Source organism: Myxocyprinus asiaticus, chromosome 28, assembly GCF_019703515.2.
Source record: "Myxocyprinus asiaticus isolate MX2 ecotype Aquarium Trade chromosome 28, UBuf_Myxa_2, whole genome shotgun sequence".
NCBI classification, from domain to species: Eukaryota; Metazoa; Chordata; class Actinopteri; order Cypriniformes; family Catostomidae; genus Myxocyprinus; species Myxocyprinus asiaticus.
The window spans coordinates 29,844,183-29,860,640 of record NC_059371.1 but is presented as its reverse complement, the minus strand read 5'-3'; the positions used below and the strand labels follow the sequence as shown (position 1 = coordinate 29,860,640).

At 42.0% G+C, this 16,458-nt stretch overlaps 1 long non-coding RNA gene across 1 annotated transcript; it reads right to left on the bottom strand.

The window, feature by feature from the left end:
* Positions 1-1,497: 1,497 nt before the first annotated feature.
* On the bottom strand, positions 1,498-2,340 carry LOC127418703 (uncharacterized). The gene is made up of 2 exons (XR_007893534.1): positions 2,184-2,340; positions 1,498-1,933 (listed from the first exon to the last, which is right to left on the bottom strand). It is a non-coding gene; the product is annotated as an uncharacterized LOC127418703 (long non-coding RNA).
* Positions 2,341-16,458: the final 14,118 nt, after the last annotated feature.

Below are 16,458 nucleotides of genomic sequence, written 5' to 3'. Positions count from 1 at the left end.
TTACCTCCTTGAGGCTGGACATAGTGTTATGGTTGGCATCCGCTATGAAAAGTCACAATGATTGAACTTATTGTCCCATGGGAAGAGGGACTGGATGCAGCCTATGAGAGGAAGATGCTCAGATATGCTGGTCTGACTGTTGAGTGCAGGGAAAATGGATGGAGGACGGCCACTAACCTGTGGAGGTCGGGTGTCGAGGGTTTATGGAATCATCAATGGTATCTTTAGATCAGCGCTGAAGAAGTCTGTGAAGGAAATGGCAGAGGAAGCAGAAAAAGGGAGCTTCTGGCTATGGTTAAGAAGGAAAGATAAAAAGTGTGGCGCTAGAAATTAGGAATAGAGAACAATTGTGATATGTGGTGAAGTAGTCCATGGAAGAGGAAAAGGGGTGGGGAGAATTTATGTCCGCTGACCCACTCGGTCCTTATCCGGGGGTTTCTGGAGAGGGATTGAGTGGGGGAGCGAAACCATGCCAAGCTAGGTGTTGGAGGAACGGCTGACGCAGTCTCGTTGCTCACCTTTCACGTCACTCTCCTACTTAATCTGTTGGAGGATCTGCCCCACCACCAGGAGATGTTCCTGGATTAATGGGGCGAAACGTTCATTATAGGTGGATCGTGGCTGATGACCCCATAACTGGATGACTGAAAGCACAGGTGGAGGTGACAGGCAGTAATGACCAGCAGGTTTAGACATCTACTAATTGATTTTTTACAGAAGAGATAATATTCACATTGCTTCTAGTCCCAAATCTGTAAGTATTATTGTACCTGCATTGTCTCTTGGATTTCTTTCTCAAAGAGGGACTTTAGAGAAGTAGTTACATTATGTACACTGGTGTCATTCATGGAGTGATTGTTATAATTTACCTTAATACTTAATACTGCCTTAACACTTAATACGTTTCTCTTTAGTTGCATATGTCACAGAAACTGGATCTGTGAAGTTGCATTTTCCGTTGAATCTCATAAAGTGTCACATGGATGCTCCTCGAGTTCCTATAAATGTTTAAATATGCTTAAGAGTATAAAATGGTCTTTGTGTTTAGTCTGTATGGATAAGTGTCATGTGTGCAATTTATGAGACATACAGTATGTTGTTTGTTAAGGATCATGATACGGTTTATTAATTGTCAATGAGAATATCCATTTTGTTTGCCACTATGTTAAACAGTTGGCAATGTAACAGCGATATAACTTTTTATCTATAGTTTGAATAGATTTTATCCCCGTCAATGTAATATCTATGGGTACTTTGTATTATGATTTATGTTACTGAAATTTTTTTTGCCTAATTCCTGCAGTTTGTACATTTGTAATAGTGTGGGTATGTTGCTGGAAACTGAAATACATACGTCACCTTTTAGGTGCTCAATGAATAAGAATTAATTTCTTTGCGATTTTAATAAAAATGTTGTTCAATTAAACACTGTGTTTGGTCACCACTTGATGTCTGTAACAAGGTTAAAATGGGCAAGGAGTAGGCGGGAACCGGCTGAACAGTCAAAATAATGTTTAATGAAAACTTAAAGACACAAACATAAACACACACAGCAGCTGAGTGTGACAAGGGGAGGGAAAAGGTGAGAGGGAAAGAGAGAGGCAGAGCGACAGTGAGAGAGAGAGAGAGAAAAAAATTGCTTGCTGGTTCCCAGACACGCCGTCGCCTGGTCCTCGACCACTCCTCCACTCTCTGGCAGACGACAGCCACTCCTCCCCGGACGGACCGGAGCGAGTCCTCCGACCCCTGGCGGATGGAACACGCCTCCGCGTTCTGGCGGCCGGTAGCGAGTCCCTCCACCCCTGGCAGCGGCTCCACTGTTCCAGGCGGCCGGCAGTGAGCCCCTCCTCCCCTCGTGGATGGCGGCCGTTCCCCTGCATCCAGGCAGCTGGCAGTGACTCCTCTATCCCCCAGCGGACAGACGTGGCTGCTCCTTTGGGTGGGAAATTTAAAATCTGGGTCTTGAAGCATAACCAATTGAAAGCCACTAGTATACTATACTTTCTGTTGAGCTGTGGGTTTCCCAGGGTACCCATATGCTAATAAAATGTGTACCTTGAAGTTGTTTTGGTTGAAAGCATCTGACAAATGAACATACAATATGTAAATGCAATGCAATTCTGTTCACTATGAGCCTTTTGATGTATTTTGATGACATGCACACTTGGCTTTTGGCCACTTACCCATACGCTTTCACACAAACAAAGTGCATAAAAGACCCAATTTGTAGAGACTTTTCCTAATAATAACTCTCCCTAAAATACTCAGCACACCCATGACATGCATCTGTCGTTCATTCATTTGGCCCACACTCTTCTCTTTCTCTGTGATGTTATTGAAGTGAATGAGGAACAGGATGACAGTACAGGTTAGTCACGCATGTCCGGGTTGTGATGTGTGTGTTAGCGTGTCTGGACTGATCCCGGATCCCAGGGGGGAGGTCCAGGGTGTGATGGGAGGGTGAGGGGCAGGGACGAGCTGAGCCTTCTGTGACTCACTGTTATCCCAATCTGGTTCTGCAAGAAGGATCACATAGCTTCACTTTTACATCCTCCTTTTCTACCATGTCCTATATTTTCTTGTTGTTCTTCCCTTTTCATTGTGTCTACATCTGCGTATGCTTGTGTGTATGTGTGTGTGTTTATATGGGTGGGCACCTTTTGAGGAGGTACAGTGGCCCCCCAAAAATATTTGTATCTGATGAAAATTCATAATTTACTCATCTTCATGTTGTGACTTCCTTTCTACCTTGTGACACAAAAGGAGATGCTAGGCTGAATGTTAGCCTCAGTCACCCTTCAATTTCATTGCATGGAAAAAGGATGCAATGTATCAGAGAAAAAAATATTGAGCTTGACATTGAATTTGAAGAAATATAGCGCAAACATTATTTTTCACAGATGGTCAGTATAGAACTAGAGTCTGAGTAGTATTGATGAAGCCATATGTATAGTATAGTATAGTATAGTATAGTATAGTAGAGTAGAGTATAATATAGTATAGTATAGTACAGTAGAGTAGAGTACAGTAGAATATAGTATAGTATGGTGTGGTGTGGTATTGTACGGTATGGTATGGTATAGTATAGTAACATATTATAGAGTACCATAAAGTATAGCATAGTGTAGTATATTATACAGTAGTACAGTGTAGTGCAGTACAGTGTAGTGTAGTATAGTAAACTAAAGTTTAGTTTAGTGTAGCATAGTACTGTGTAGTTTAGTTAGTATATTGTACAGTAGTATAGCATGGCTCAGTATAGTGTACTGGTTAGTATAGTGTTGTATATTGTACAGTAGTAGAGTATAGTGCAGTGTAGTGTAGTATAATATAGTAAATGCAATGCACTATATTATTGCAATGTAGTTTACAGTAAAATAATGGGATGGGTAGCATTTGACAATAAGTTTCCATTCGTTAACATTGGTTAATGCATTAGGTATCATAAAAAAATAATGAACATTATAACAGCATTTATTAATATTTGTTAACGTTATTTAATAAAAATACAATTGTTCATTGTTAGTTCATCTTTGTTCATAGTGCATTAACTAATGTTAACAAATACAAGTTTTCATTTTAAAAATTAATGAAATAACATTTAACAAAGAATAATAAGTAAAAATATTGTTCAGTGTTAGTTCATTTTAACTAATGTTGTTAACTAATGTTAACAAAAAGGTACCTTATTGTAAAGTGTAACCAAATAAGATAGTGAAATAATAAAAAAGTCCAGTGCAGTATAGTATATTATAGTCAGGGTTGGGGAGTAACGAAATACATGTAACGGAATTACATATTTAAAATACAAAATATAAATAACGTCTTGGTTTCTGATGTAACCTCTGTTCCCTGATGGAGGGAACGAGACATTGTGTCGATGTAGTGACACTAGGGATTCGATCTTGAGAGCCCCTATCACCTTTGCTTAAAATAGAAAAGGCCAATGAAAAGTGGCGAGTGGAATTTGCATGTCACTCTCTGCCCTGGACATACGGGTATAAAAGGAGATGGCGTGCATCACTCATTCAGATTTATGATGAGGAGCTGATAGAGAGTCCTGGCCATGTCAGTGGCCAGTTCAGCGCCGCGGTAGGAGGGACACAACGTCTTGTTCCCTCTATCAGGGAACAGAGGTTACATCAGTAACCAAGACGTTCCCTGTCTGTCACTCACTCGACGTTGTGTTGATGTAGTGACACTAGGGGTTCCTATAGGAAATGCTGCAGGTGCTGAACTGTGTCACAAGGTACGGAAGAGTGGACACGGGCAAGCTGCTGCATGCCTCGCAGCGAGCGCTCAACCACATCATGACCTTCCAGCGAGTTAGGTAAGGCGTCTCCCTAGTCCTGTTAAGGGGGGTGGAGGCACTTACCCAAGGAGGCTACAGGCGGTGTCTTAACTGATTGCTGTTAAGCAATGTCCCGCCGAGCACTTTTCTAGAATAGTGCTGGGAAGTGCTCTTCCCTCTCCGGGAAGGAGAGCACTACGGAGACCACATCCTGCCAAAGGGAATTAGCATGTGAAGAATACCCCACATGGACTTACCAACGGGGAAATTCACATATGGAATGATACCACAGGAGGACCCTATCTATAGAGAGGGTATGCAGCACATTGGCCAAGGCAGAGAAAGCTCTGACGAGGGGAAACACAGGGTCCACCTAAGGGGAACCGAACAGTGGAAACTCATCATACGAGATTACCAAGGCGGAATCAACACGCATGGAGCACTGAGTCCGAGCACATGGGCTCACCTGAAAAGGGGAATACCATGAGTACTGGGCCTGGTGGTGTCACTCCTCTGCCGAGTTCGTCACCTGAACAGTGCTAAAGATTAAAGAGGCGTCCGGCCACCTGGTCTACCTGCTGTTACCGCGTAACACTCGGATCGAAACCGGGTCTATGCGTAGGTTATAAAACCTTGCAAAGGTATTGGGTGTAGCCCAACCCGCAGCTCTGCATATGTCTGCAAGAGAGGCCCCTCTTGCCAGTGCCCAGGAGGATGCAACACCTCTAGTGGAGTGCACCCAGACTCCCAAGGGGCACGGCAAGTCCTGAGACTGGTATGCGAGGAAAATGGCATCCACAATCCAATGGGCTAATCTCTGCTTGGAGACAGCTTTCCCCTTCTGCTGTCCTCCAAAACAGACAAAGAGCTGCTGCAGATAGATGCGCAGAGCGCAAACTGGACACAGCAACAACAAGGCCGGGTCTTCCTCCTCTGAAAGGAGTGCTTGCAGGTTCACCACCTGGTCCTGAAAAGGAGTGGTGGGAACTTTGGGCACGTAACTGGGCCGGGGTCTCAAGATCACGTGAGAGTGTGTCAGCCCGAACTCCAGGCATTTGCTGGTAACAGAGAGCACCTGCAGGTCCCCCACCCTCTTGATGGAAGTAAGTGCCACCAGGAGGGCCATCTTCAGGGACAAAGTGCTGAGCTCGGCCTGCTCCAGGGCTCAAAGGGAGCTCTCTGTAGGGCAAGTAGGACCACAGAGAGATCCCAAGAGGGGATCAGGCGCGGTCTAGGAGGATTCAACCTCCTTGCACCTTTGAGGAACCTGTTGATCAGGTCACTCTGTCGTGAGGGTCTCCCATCCAGTGTATCATGGTGAGATGCTATGGCAGCTACGTACACTTTCAGGGTAGAGGGAGACAGCTGTCTCTCCAGCCCTTCCTGAAGGAAAGACAGCACAGACCCGACGGCACATCTCTGTGGGTCTTCCCCACGGGAAGAATACCAGTTAGCGAAAAGACGCCACTTCAAGGCATACGGCTGCCTCGTAGAGGGGGCCCTGGCCTAGGGGATCGTGTCTACCACTGCTGGCGGAAGATCTGCTAGGTCTTCCATGTCCCATCCAGGAGCCAGACGTGAATATTCCAGAGGTCCAGCCACGGGTGCTAGTGCTACTGTCAGGAGCATCAGATCCGAGAACCAAGTCCGGTTGGGCCAGTACGGTGCAACGAACAGGACTTGCTGCTCCTCCTCCCTGACTTTGCACAGGTTCCATGCAATGAGGCTCACAGAAGGAAACGCATACTTGCGTAGCCTCCAAGGCCAGCTGTGCACCAAGGCATCCATGCCGAGGGGGGCCTCGGACAGGGAGTACCACAGGGGGCAGTGAGGAGTCTTGGGAGGTGAACAGGTCTACCTGCGCCTCCCAGAATCTCTCCCAAATCAGCTGGACTACATGGGGGTGGAGTCTCCACTCCCCACGGAGCATTACCTGCCGTGAGAGCGCATCTGCTGCATGGTAGAGGACGCCCAGAAGGTGAGTGGCCTGCAGAGACTTCATGGTCTGCTGAATCCAAAGGAAGAGGCGGTGGGTGAGTTGCGACATGCGACGTGAGCGTACACCGCCTTGGCGGTTTATGTATGCTACGGTCGCTGTGATGTCGGTTCGGACCAACACATGCTTGCCCTGAATCAACGGCCAGAGCCCCCTCAGGGCCAGCAATACTGCCAGCAACTCTAAGCAGTTGATGTGCCATTGGAGTCGGGTCCCGTCCAGAGCTCCGACACTGCCAGCCCATTGCACACGACACCCCAGCCCGAGTTCGAGGCGTCTTTCATGACAACGACGCACCTTGCAACCTGCTCTAGGGGAACACCTGCCCGTAGAAATGCCAGGTCCGACCAAGGGCTGAAAGTCTGATGGCACAGTGGCTTGATGGTCACACGCCGGGTGCCGTGGTGCCATGCCCACCTCGGGACTCGAGTCTGTAGCCAGTGCTGAAGCGGTCTCATATGCATCAACCCGAGGGGGAGAACCACCGCTGAGGATGCCATATGCCCCAGGAGCCTCTGAAATTGTTTCACTGGCACCGCTACCTTCTGCCTGCCACGTTCGGTCATAAGACGGGCCCTGAGAATGACTGAGTCCAACTCCATACCGAGAAAAGAGATGCTCTGCACAGGGGAAAGCTTGCTCTTCTCCCAGTTGACCTGAAGTCCGAGTCGGTTGAGGTGCTGAAGCACAAGGTCCCTGTGTGCACACAACAGATCTTGCAAGTGAGCTAGGATTAGCCAGTCGTTGAGATAATTGAGAATGCGAATGCCCTTCTCCCTCAGAGGGGCCAGAGCAGCTTCTGTGACCTTGGTAAAGACACGAGGAGACAGGGACAGACCAAAGTGGAGGACCTTGTACTGGTATGCTCATCCCTCAAAGGCAAACCGAAGAAAGGGTCTGTGTCAAGGAAGGATCGATACGTGAAAGTACACATCCTTCAGGTCGATGGCCACGAACCAATCCTGATGTCGTACTGACGCCAGGATGCGCTTCTGCATTAACATCCTGAACGGAAGTCTGTGTAAGGCCTTGTTCAGGGCACGCAGGTCCAAGATTGGGCGCGACCCTCCCCCTCTTAGGCACCATAAAATAAGGGCTGTAGAAGCCCTTGCGCAACTCGGCTACATGGACGGGCACTAATGCTCCCTTTGCCAGAAGGGTGGCACCTTCCACCTGGAGGATGCTCAACCTGCACCATAGTGGAGAGGATGCCACTGAATCGGGGTGGGCGTTTGGCGAACTGGATCGCGTAGGCAAATCGTCCTGATGAGCCACCGTGAGGGGCTGGAGAGCTCTAACCAAGGCCCAGGGGCGATGATGGGGCTGGAGAGATGCCCTGGGCCAGACCGGTCAGGAGTAGTCGCCTCATCCCTGGGCGGGCCATGTCAGGACCGCCTCGAAGACGGGCATGTGGAGCCGACTTCCCGCAGGAGGATCTTTTTCTCTGAGGCCGGCGTGCGGGCTCTGATGGTACAGGAGCCGAGGCCAGCACCGCAGGGGAACAGCTCTGGCGAGAACCAGACAGGGTGCGGGACCTTGGTGGCATGAAGGCAGCTGAGTCGCACCGTGGCAGGATGTGTTTAATTGCCTCGGTCTGCTTCCTTACCATTGAGAACTGATGGGCAAAATCCTCGACAGTGTCGCCAAAAAGCCCCCCTTGGGAGATGCCGCATCAAGAAAGTGGACTTTCTTGGCATCTCGCATCTCCGCAAGGTTGAGCCACAGGTGCTGCTCTTGGACCACATGCGTGGACATCGTCTGGCCCACGGCGCGCGCCGTGACCTTCGTCAAACGTAAGGCGAGGTCGGTCGACGTGCGCAGTTCCTGCATCAGCCTTGGGTCGGTCCTACCCTCGTGCAGATTTTTTAGCGCCATGGCCTGGTGGACCTGCAGGACCTGCTGGATGGCCATGGCGTGCAGGGCGGAAGCGGTTTGACCCGCGGCCTTGTAAGCCTTCATCATTTAATAGGAAGAGAACTTACAGGCCTTGAAAAGGAGCCATGGTCGGTCACGCCAGGTGGCTGCGCCCTGATGGCATAAATGCACCACTACAGCGCACTCTACCTGGGGGAGCTCGACATATCCCTTAGCCGCTCCGCCGTCGAGGGTAGTCAGAGTGGACGAGCCCGCGAAGTGAGTACGGGCAGTAAAATGTGCCTTCAATGACTTTGTTAACTCCTCGTGCACTTCCGGGAAGAAAGGCACCGGGGCGGGGCGTGGCCGTGAGTTGCGCTCCGAGCCCAGAAACCAATCATCCAGCCGCGAATGCTCAGGGCAGGTTGGAGGGTTCCACTTCAGGTTTGGGGAGCAGCCACGGTGGCTCCTTGCTTCACGAAGAAGGAAGTGAGCCGCAACCGCAACGTTCTCCTGGGCGTGTTCTCGCAATGAGAACACGACCCTTCCACGAAAGCAGCCTCGGCGGGCTGGCGCCCCAGACACTCGAGGCAGATTTTATGGGTATCCAGAGGGGAGAGATAACGGCCACATCCAGTAGCGCAAACTAGAAAATATACTCTTTCTTGAATATACTCTTTTAGCACCTACAGACTCAGGCTGCTGAAGCGCCCAGGGGAAGCATAGCACTCAACCGTGCCAGGGTGACCGCTGATATGGGCCGTAAAAATCCAGCAGCGTAGCAAGAGGTGAGAGGACGAACACACACACACATGCATTTGGCTCTGAAGAAAAAATCTGAATAAGTGATGCATGCCATCTCCTTTTATACCTGTATGTCCGGGGCAATTTTCATTGGCCTTTTCTATTTTAAAGCAAAGGTGATTGGGGCTCTCAAGATCGAATCGCTAGTGTCACTACATCGACACAACGTCGAGTGAGTGACAGACAGGGAACTGTATTCCACTACAGTTACAGTTGAAATGATTGGTAATCAGAATACAGTTACATTCAAAAAGTATTTTGATTACTGAAGAGATTACTTTGCATTTTATTGTCATTTGTTTCATTTAATGTTTAGACTATTCAGTTGGAAAACATTTATCCATATAAACGTGTTTTCAAACAGCAGTGAAACACTTTCTTACGATGTGTTACATTCATATATGTTCATACTGTTGTGAGTGAAAAGGTGGATATGACGTCATTGAGGAATTTTCCCTTGGGAGCTTAATAGAGGAGCTACATCACGTTTCTACGGCTTAACAAGAAAACAGTTAGAAACGCTTTGACAGATGAAACATAAATCCAATAAATACACGATTAAACACCTTGTCAGTGTTTTTTATGAGGTTAGGGTATTTTTACAAGAAATGCTAACCAATGTAGCCTTTAACATCATATAGAAAGCTACAACCAATATATCTATTATGAAAATGCATGTTGGAGCATAACTTTTTTCTCTAGAAAGATCTTTGATATTAGAGCAAAGATGTACTGCAAAAATCTTAATGAGAATTTAAATATTGTTTTTCTGTAAAAATATCAAAAAATCCTTAAAGCATGTATTCTGTAATCTGTAGTGGAATACTTTTTAAAAGTAACCTTCCCAACCCTGAGTATAGTATACTGTAGTATAGTGCAGTATTGTATACTATTGTGTAGTATGTTATACAATAGTAATATATGGTGCAGTATAGTGTAGTCAGGGTTGGGAGGGTTACTTTAGAAATGTATTCCACTACAGATTACAGAATACATGCTGTAAAATGTAATTTGTAACATATTTCATTAGATTACTCAAGATCAGTAATGTATTCTAAATACTTTGGATTACTTCTTCAGCACTGGTAGATTTTTTCACTTGTTTTGAATATAAAAACTCTGCTAGTACAGTAAGACAAAATACACGTTAAAAATACATTCTCTGAAAAACCTAAATATCTTATGCAATGTTGTTTATAAAACAAGATAAATCTAATTGATCTTGTTTTAAGGATTTTTAGATATTCTTACAGGAAAACAATACAAAAATTATTATCAAGAATACAATTTTTGCCCTAATATCAAAGGTCTTACTAGAAAAAAAGAAATTATCATCCAATGTGAATTTTCTTCATAAAAAATGTGATCGTGCCTGGTAACGTGCATGTAAAATGGCTAGAAATAGCATTTTAGCTTAGCGTAAAGCTGACAATTTACACAAGGTTTATTTCTATTTCTTCTGCTCCAAATTTCAAAGTAACTTCTCTCTCTGCTCATATGAATGTAACACATCATAAGAAAGTGTTTCACCGCTGTTCAAATGCACTTTGGATCACATCATTTATATGTATAAATGTTTTCCATCAGAAAGGACTAAATATTAAATGAAACAAATGACAATAAAATGCAAAGTAATCTCTTCAGTAATCAAAATACTTTTTGAAAGTAACTGTATTCTAAATACCAATTATTTAAATTGTAACTGTAGTGGAATACAGTTACTTATATTTTGTATTTTAAATACGTAATCCCGTTACATGTATTCAATTACTCCCCAACACTGATTGTAGTATAGCACAATAAAGTATAGTAGTACCATATAACATAGAATAGAATAGTGCAGTATGGTATAGTACAGTTTAGTATACAGTAGTATAGTAGAGTGCAGTATAGTGCCTTAAAGTACAGTACACTATATTATATTATAGAACCATATAGGATAATATAGTGCATTATGGCCTAGTGTAGTGTATTATATTGTACAGAAGTATAGTATAGTGCAATTATACTATAATGTGGTACTACAATACACTACTGTATGGTCGAGTGCGGTATAGTGCAGTGTAGTATAGTACACTAAAGTATAGTACACAACAGTATATAGCATAATATAGTGCTGTATAGTATAGTAAAGTACAGCATAGCATAGCGTGGTATGGCATTGTAACATATACAGTAGTATAGTACAGTACAGTATATTATAGTAATGTATAGTACAGTATAGTACAGTACAGTATAGTATAGTACATTATAGTATAGTACTGTATAGTACAGTACAGTATAGTATAGTAGAATTTTATTTATTCATTTCACAAAATAAGATTGTTAGGTTTTAAATTACAAAGCAATACATACATTGTTGAAAATGAAGACCAAAAGTATTTGGACAATTTCTGGTTACCAAACGTTAGTTGAACATGTCCAAAGATAATGTGGTAAACTACTGTGGTTACTCTGTAAGGACACCTGTGTGACCTTGAGAGGAACTGACTTCATGGATCCAGGGAAAATGACCTTTAGACTAGTTGGATAAAAGTCAATGCAAAAGTGGCTCAGAAAAGTTAGTTCTGAGAAAAGTTCTAGCATCATTTGTTTGCAGATTATGCCACTTGGTTTGAAATTGTGTTTATTTAATGCAATAAAATTAACTTTTTGTAAGTATCCACAAGTGCCCAAATACTTTTTGTGTCATTATAGATAAATATCACATTGGTCCTTGCTTATGGGATGCATGCCCCTTTCCACAACCTGCCTTTCTGTCTTTTTTATCATGGTCTTCCTTCCTGTTGTGTAGGTACTCCAAGCGTTCAGGCATCCAATGTTTGTATCACCACAACTGCACCTTTGAATGTGTGAGTTAGAAAGTGTGTGTGTGTGTGTGTATTCATGGAAGAGGGGGTGAGGTAGACAAGGTCTTATCAGGTCTCAAGGCTTTGCACCTGTTCTTTATGACTCACATGTCAGACAACCTCAAAGCCACTTTACATACCTGTATGCTCATGTTATTGTAGTGATATTATATAATGACAACTAATAAGACTGCATCATAGCCTGGATTTTCCCCCTCTTGCCATGTTAAATATTTTCTCTGATAAACATCCATTCCTTGGAAAAGTGTTTTTGTAATTGTAAGGGACAAGGTCTTAGAGATCTCAATCATGATGTTTGAAACTTGGATGGAAGAGGAATAAAATATAGTAAATATTAGTTTTTGGTGTTTTTCATGCGGTTGTGCGGCGTTAATGTGTGGTACAAAAGTTTGTTTGTTTGTGTGTATGTGTGCAAGGTGTGTCTGTGGTTGAGGGAGGGTTTTGGTCTGTCAGACAATATGTTTGTTCAGGGTCACCTGGGTGTGTAGTTTGCTACTGTGTCCTAACAGAACTATTGTGTCAGTTATTGTCCATGAGGAATTTGAGAACTCTGGCTAATAGATATAAAGATGCACCTTATATTTGAAATAAGGTGAAATAAACAGAAATAAACAAGATCATTTCTGACAATGGTGTAGAGGATACTCTGTAGTCCTTAATTGGTGGGTTGCAACCTAAAAATGCCTATTCTGATCAGATCTGTTCTGATTCTTTTCAGAGAAAACATTGTTAAATGCAAATAATAAAAGTCAAGTAATCATATAATTGTGCATCGTTAATATAATTGGCTCATCAACATTTAAAAGAAAGGAGAAAATGCTTCACATGTCTGGTATCCAATCAAACTCTACAGTATTTTGGCAAATGGCAAGGCAGGGGGACACTTGCAGTCCTGGATAGTGCATCTTACCAATGGGCAAATGGGTCAAAGACTAATGGCAGAGGTGTCTGAAATAGAAGTAAGCATCTTTGGGGCACCACAGGAAACTCTTTTATCTTCTGTTCTTTTTATGCTGAGATTTCCCCTGTAAATGTACTCAGATGTTGTCTGCATCAGCATTGGAGATGATTTAGAGTACAGGAAGCTGGTGGAGGACTTTGTATTGTGTTGCAAGGAAAACTATCTTCAGCTTAATCAGCCAGATAAAGCAGTTTGTGGTGGATTTACGCCATCTGGGAACCCCTGAAACCAGCCTGTAATGTCTGTTGCTTCTTTCAACGTGCAGAAAGCAGTTAAAGGGATAGTTTACCCCCCAAACATTGTTTGGATAAAAGATGTTAAGCAGTATGTTAATCTCAGTAACCATTCACTTCCATTGGATTTAGATTTTTTCCATCCAATGAAAGTAAATGGTGACTGATGCTGTCATTCTGCCTAATAGCTGTGTCAGTTCACCATTACAGTTTCCTTTAAATTAATGATTGTGTACACTTAATGATTTTTTTATACAGATGACACAACATTAATATCCCTCTTATATGGTGGTGTAGACCTTTATCAAGAGGAGGTGGACACTTATTAATTGGTGTGACATAAACTTCTTTATTGTAATACACAAAAGACTGAGGAAATAGTTTCTGGTTTGTCACAGCAGGACAGGTGTCCCCCTCCAGTTTCCATCCATGACAAGAAAATCAAACAGGTCTCATATTACAAGTATTTGGGTGTATATATTGTCTCTCACCTATCCTGGAGTAACCATATTGACCATACATGTAAGGTACAACAGCACATTTATTTTCTCTTTTGGTGCTAGTAAACAAATTTTACTTCTGTTCTATCATGCAGTAATGCAGAGTATACTACTGTATAGTGTTACAGTACAGTATAATAATTAGGTCTGTCAATTGATAATTTTTTAAAATCAAATTAATTAAATGATGTGAAAATTACAGGAAAGGTCCCCCCCAAAATGAAAATTCTCTATTAATTTACTCACCCTCATGCCATCCCAGATGGGTATGGCACCCATTGACTTGGATTGTGAGGGCCTATACAGAGCTGAAATATTCTTCTAAAAATCTTTGTTTGTGTTCAGCAGAAGAAAGAAAGACATACACATCCATCTTCATTTGACTTTGAGCTCACATCCACTGTTTTACATTTGTGAGCTCTGAAATACAATGTCAAAATTAGCATAATGTAAATTAGCATAGGTAGCAATTGGCACAGTGCTGCAGCTGCACTACAGCACTACTGTTAGTTAAAGTCACACTTTTTAGTGTTTTAGTGTGTATTCATTTGACCTTGTCCTCATGTTTTGAACACTTTTGACTTTCAATCAAATTATATACACTACCTGTCAAAAGTTTTGAAACACTTGACTGAATTGTTTCTCATGATCTTAAAAATCTTTTGATCTAAAGGTGTATGCTTAAATGTTTGAAATTTGTTTTGTAAGAAAAAATATAATTGTGCCACCATATGAATTTATTTCATTTTAAAACTAAACTTTAATAAAAAAAAATTTTTTTTTTGAAATGGATGACTTGGACCAAATAATAAATAAAAGCAGCCAATAAGTGCCCAACATAGATGGGAACTCCTTCAATACTGTTTAAAAAGCATCCCAGGGTGATACCTCAAGAAGTTGGTTGAGAAAATGTCAAGAGTACATGTCTGCAAATTCTAGGCAAAGGGTGACTACTTTGAAGATGCTAAAATATAACACAGTTTTGATTTATTTTGGATTTTGTTTAGTCACAACATAATTCCCATATTTCCATGTATGTTATTCCATAGTTTTAATGACTTTACTATTATTCTAAAATATGAAAAAAAATTATAATAAAGAATGTGTAAGTGTTTCAAAACTTTTGACCGGTAGTGTATATATATAAAATGTATATAAGAATATAAATATACAGTACTGTGCAAAAGTTTTAGGTACTTGTGAAAAATGTTGCATAGTGAGGATGTCATCAAAAATAATGAAATAAATAGTTTTCATTTATCACTTAATGTCATACAAAGTCCAGTAAACATAAAAAAGCTAAATCAATATTTGGTGTGACCACTTTTGCCTTTAAAACAGCATCATTCTCCTAGGTACACCTGGACACAGTTTTTCTTGGTTGTTGGCAGATAAGATGTTCTAAGCTTCTTGGAGAATTTGCCACAGTTCTTCTATCTATTTAGTCTCAATTTCTTCTGTCTCTTCATGTAAACCCAGTCTGACTCAGTGTTCAGTGGGGGGCTTTGTGGGGGCCATGACATCTGTTGCAGGGCTCCCTGTTCTTCTATTCTAATCTTTTCTATTTGCAAAAGTAATGTTTGGGAGTCTAACATTTATATTTCCTATTGACACACTAAAGCTGAAGATATAAATAACCATCTTAAAACAAATGCTTTTGTGAAACATCTTATGTGCCTAAGACTTTTGCACAGTACTGTATATATATATATATATATATATATATATATATATATATATATATATATATATATATATATATATATATTAAAATCTCCATTGTTCAAAACAAGAACGCCTAACATTTTACATTTACATGAAGCTATATTGATGAATTTTAACTCACCTCAGTGTTTAGGTGTGCTCTGAAACACATTGTTAGACTTTTCCTTTGTTCTCTAATTGTTTTTATAGGCTATGTGAGAATTTAGGAAGTAGACTATGGTTGTGATATTTGTGGTATAAAGCCAATACAATTACTTTACCTTGAAAAGCAAGTGAATGGGTTGGTTTTTATATATATGAAGGACTGTCATGCCTCTTAATCTATCACCTGCCCTTAAACATTCCATACACACCTTCATAGCTCAAATCTTTTGCCAAAGTTTATCTAAAAACAGAGTAATGTGTCAGCCGTGCTAAGAGGCACTGAATCTATTTGTGTTTTGCATAACTCCAAGGCTCTCTCTTCCCCATTCCGATCAAATGAACAGACGGTGACTCTGCTCAATCAACTCACACGTTCCTGCGTTTCTTTGCATGTAATTTTTATTTGGTCAAATTTTTCGCATTTCAAAGGATGAAGTGAGTATGCGGCAAATATCAATAGATAAAATGTATCTGTGTCAGATGTAGTGTGTAAGAATACGGTGTGTGCCTACAGAGAGATTAGGGACTTTAAAGGATAAAAATTGAGGTTAAATCGAGGCAGTGTTGGAGACTTGGTTGAAGATGAAATGGGTAAATCTCTCTCAGTCTCCATAAACTTTTCCCGTTAGTATCCGTTTATCTTTCTGTTTCTGTACTTTCCTCTCTTTTGCTTGTGAGATATTTAGTAACTAATGAAAGTATATGGGACAATATTTCAGACTGTCCTTTAAATATGCTGTGTAACTCCAAACCTTTATTTTGATGACGTATCAGTTACTATAAAAACAAACTCTTGAGATTATTTGTCAAATTTTAAAAGGAAACTGAAATGACATTGTGACATTTGATTCGTTTACTTTTATAATTACATTTTTGCTGTCTGAGTGGGACAGTGCACTCTGAGGCAAATGCTGAGATTAACAAAATACCGTAAAACATAATCTTAATGGCTTTTGTTATAGTGTTAGCTCAAAATAGCTCACGTGTCGACTCATGTGCTCTACAGGACTCGTATCCTGGTATTTTGCAAAGCAAGCTCTATCAATTTGATCACGACTGAACAAGCTTATAAGTTCATTA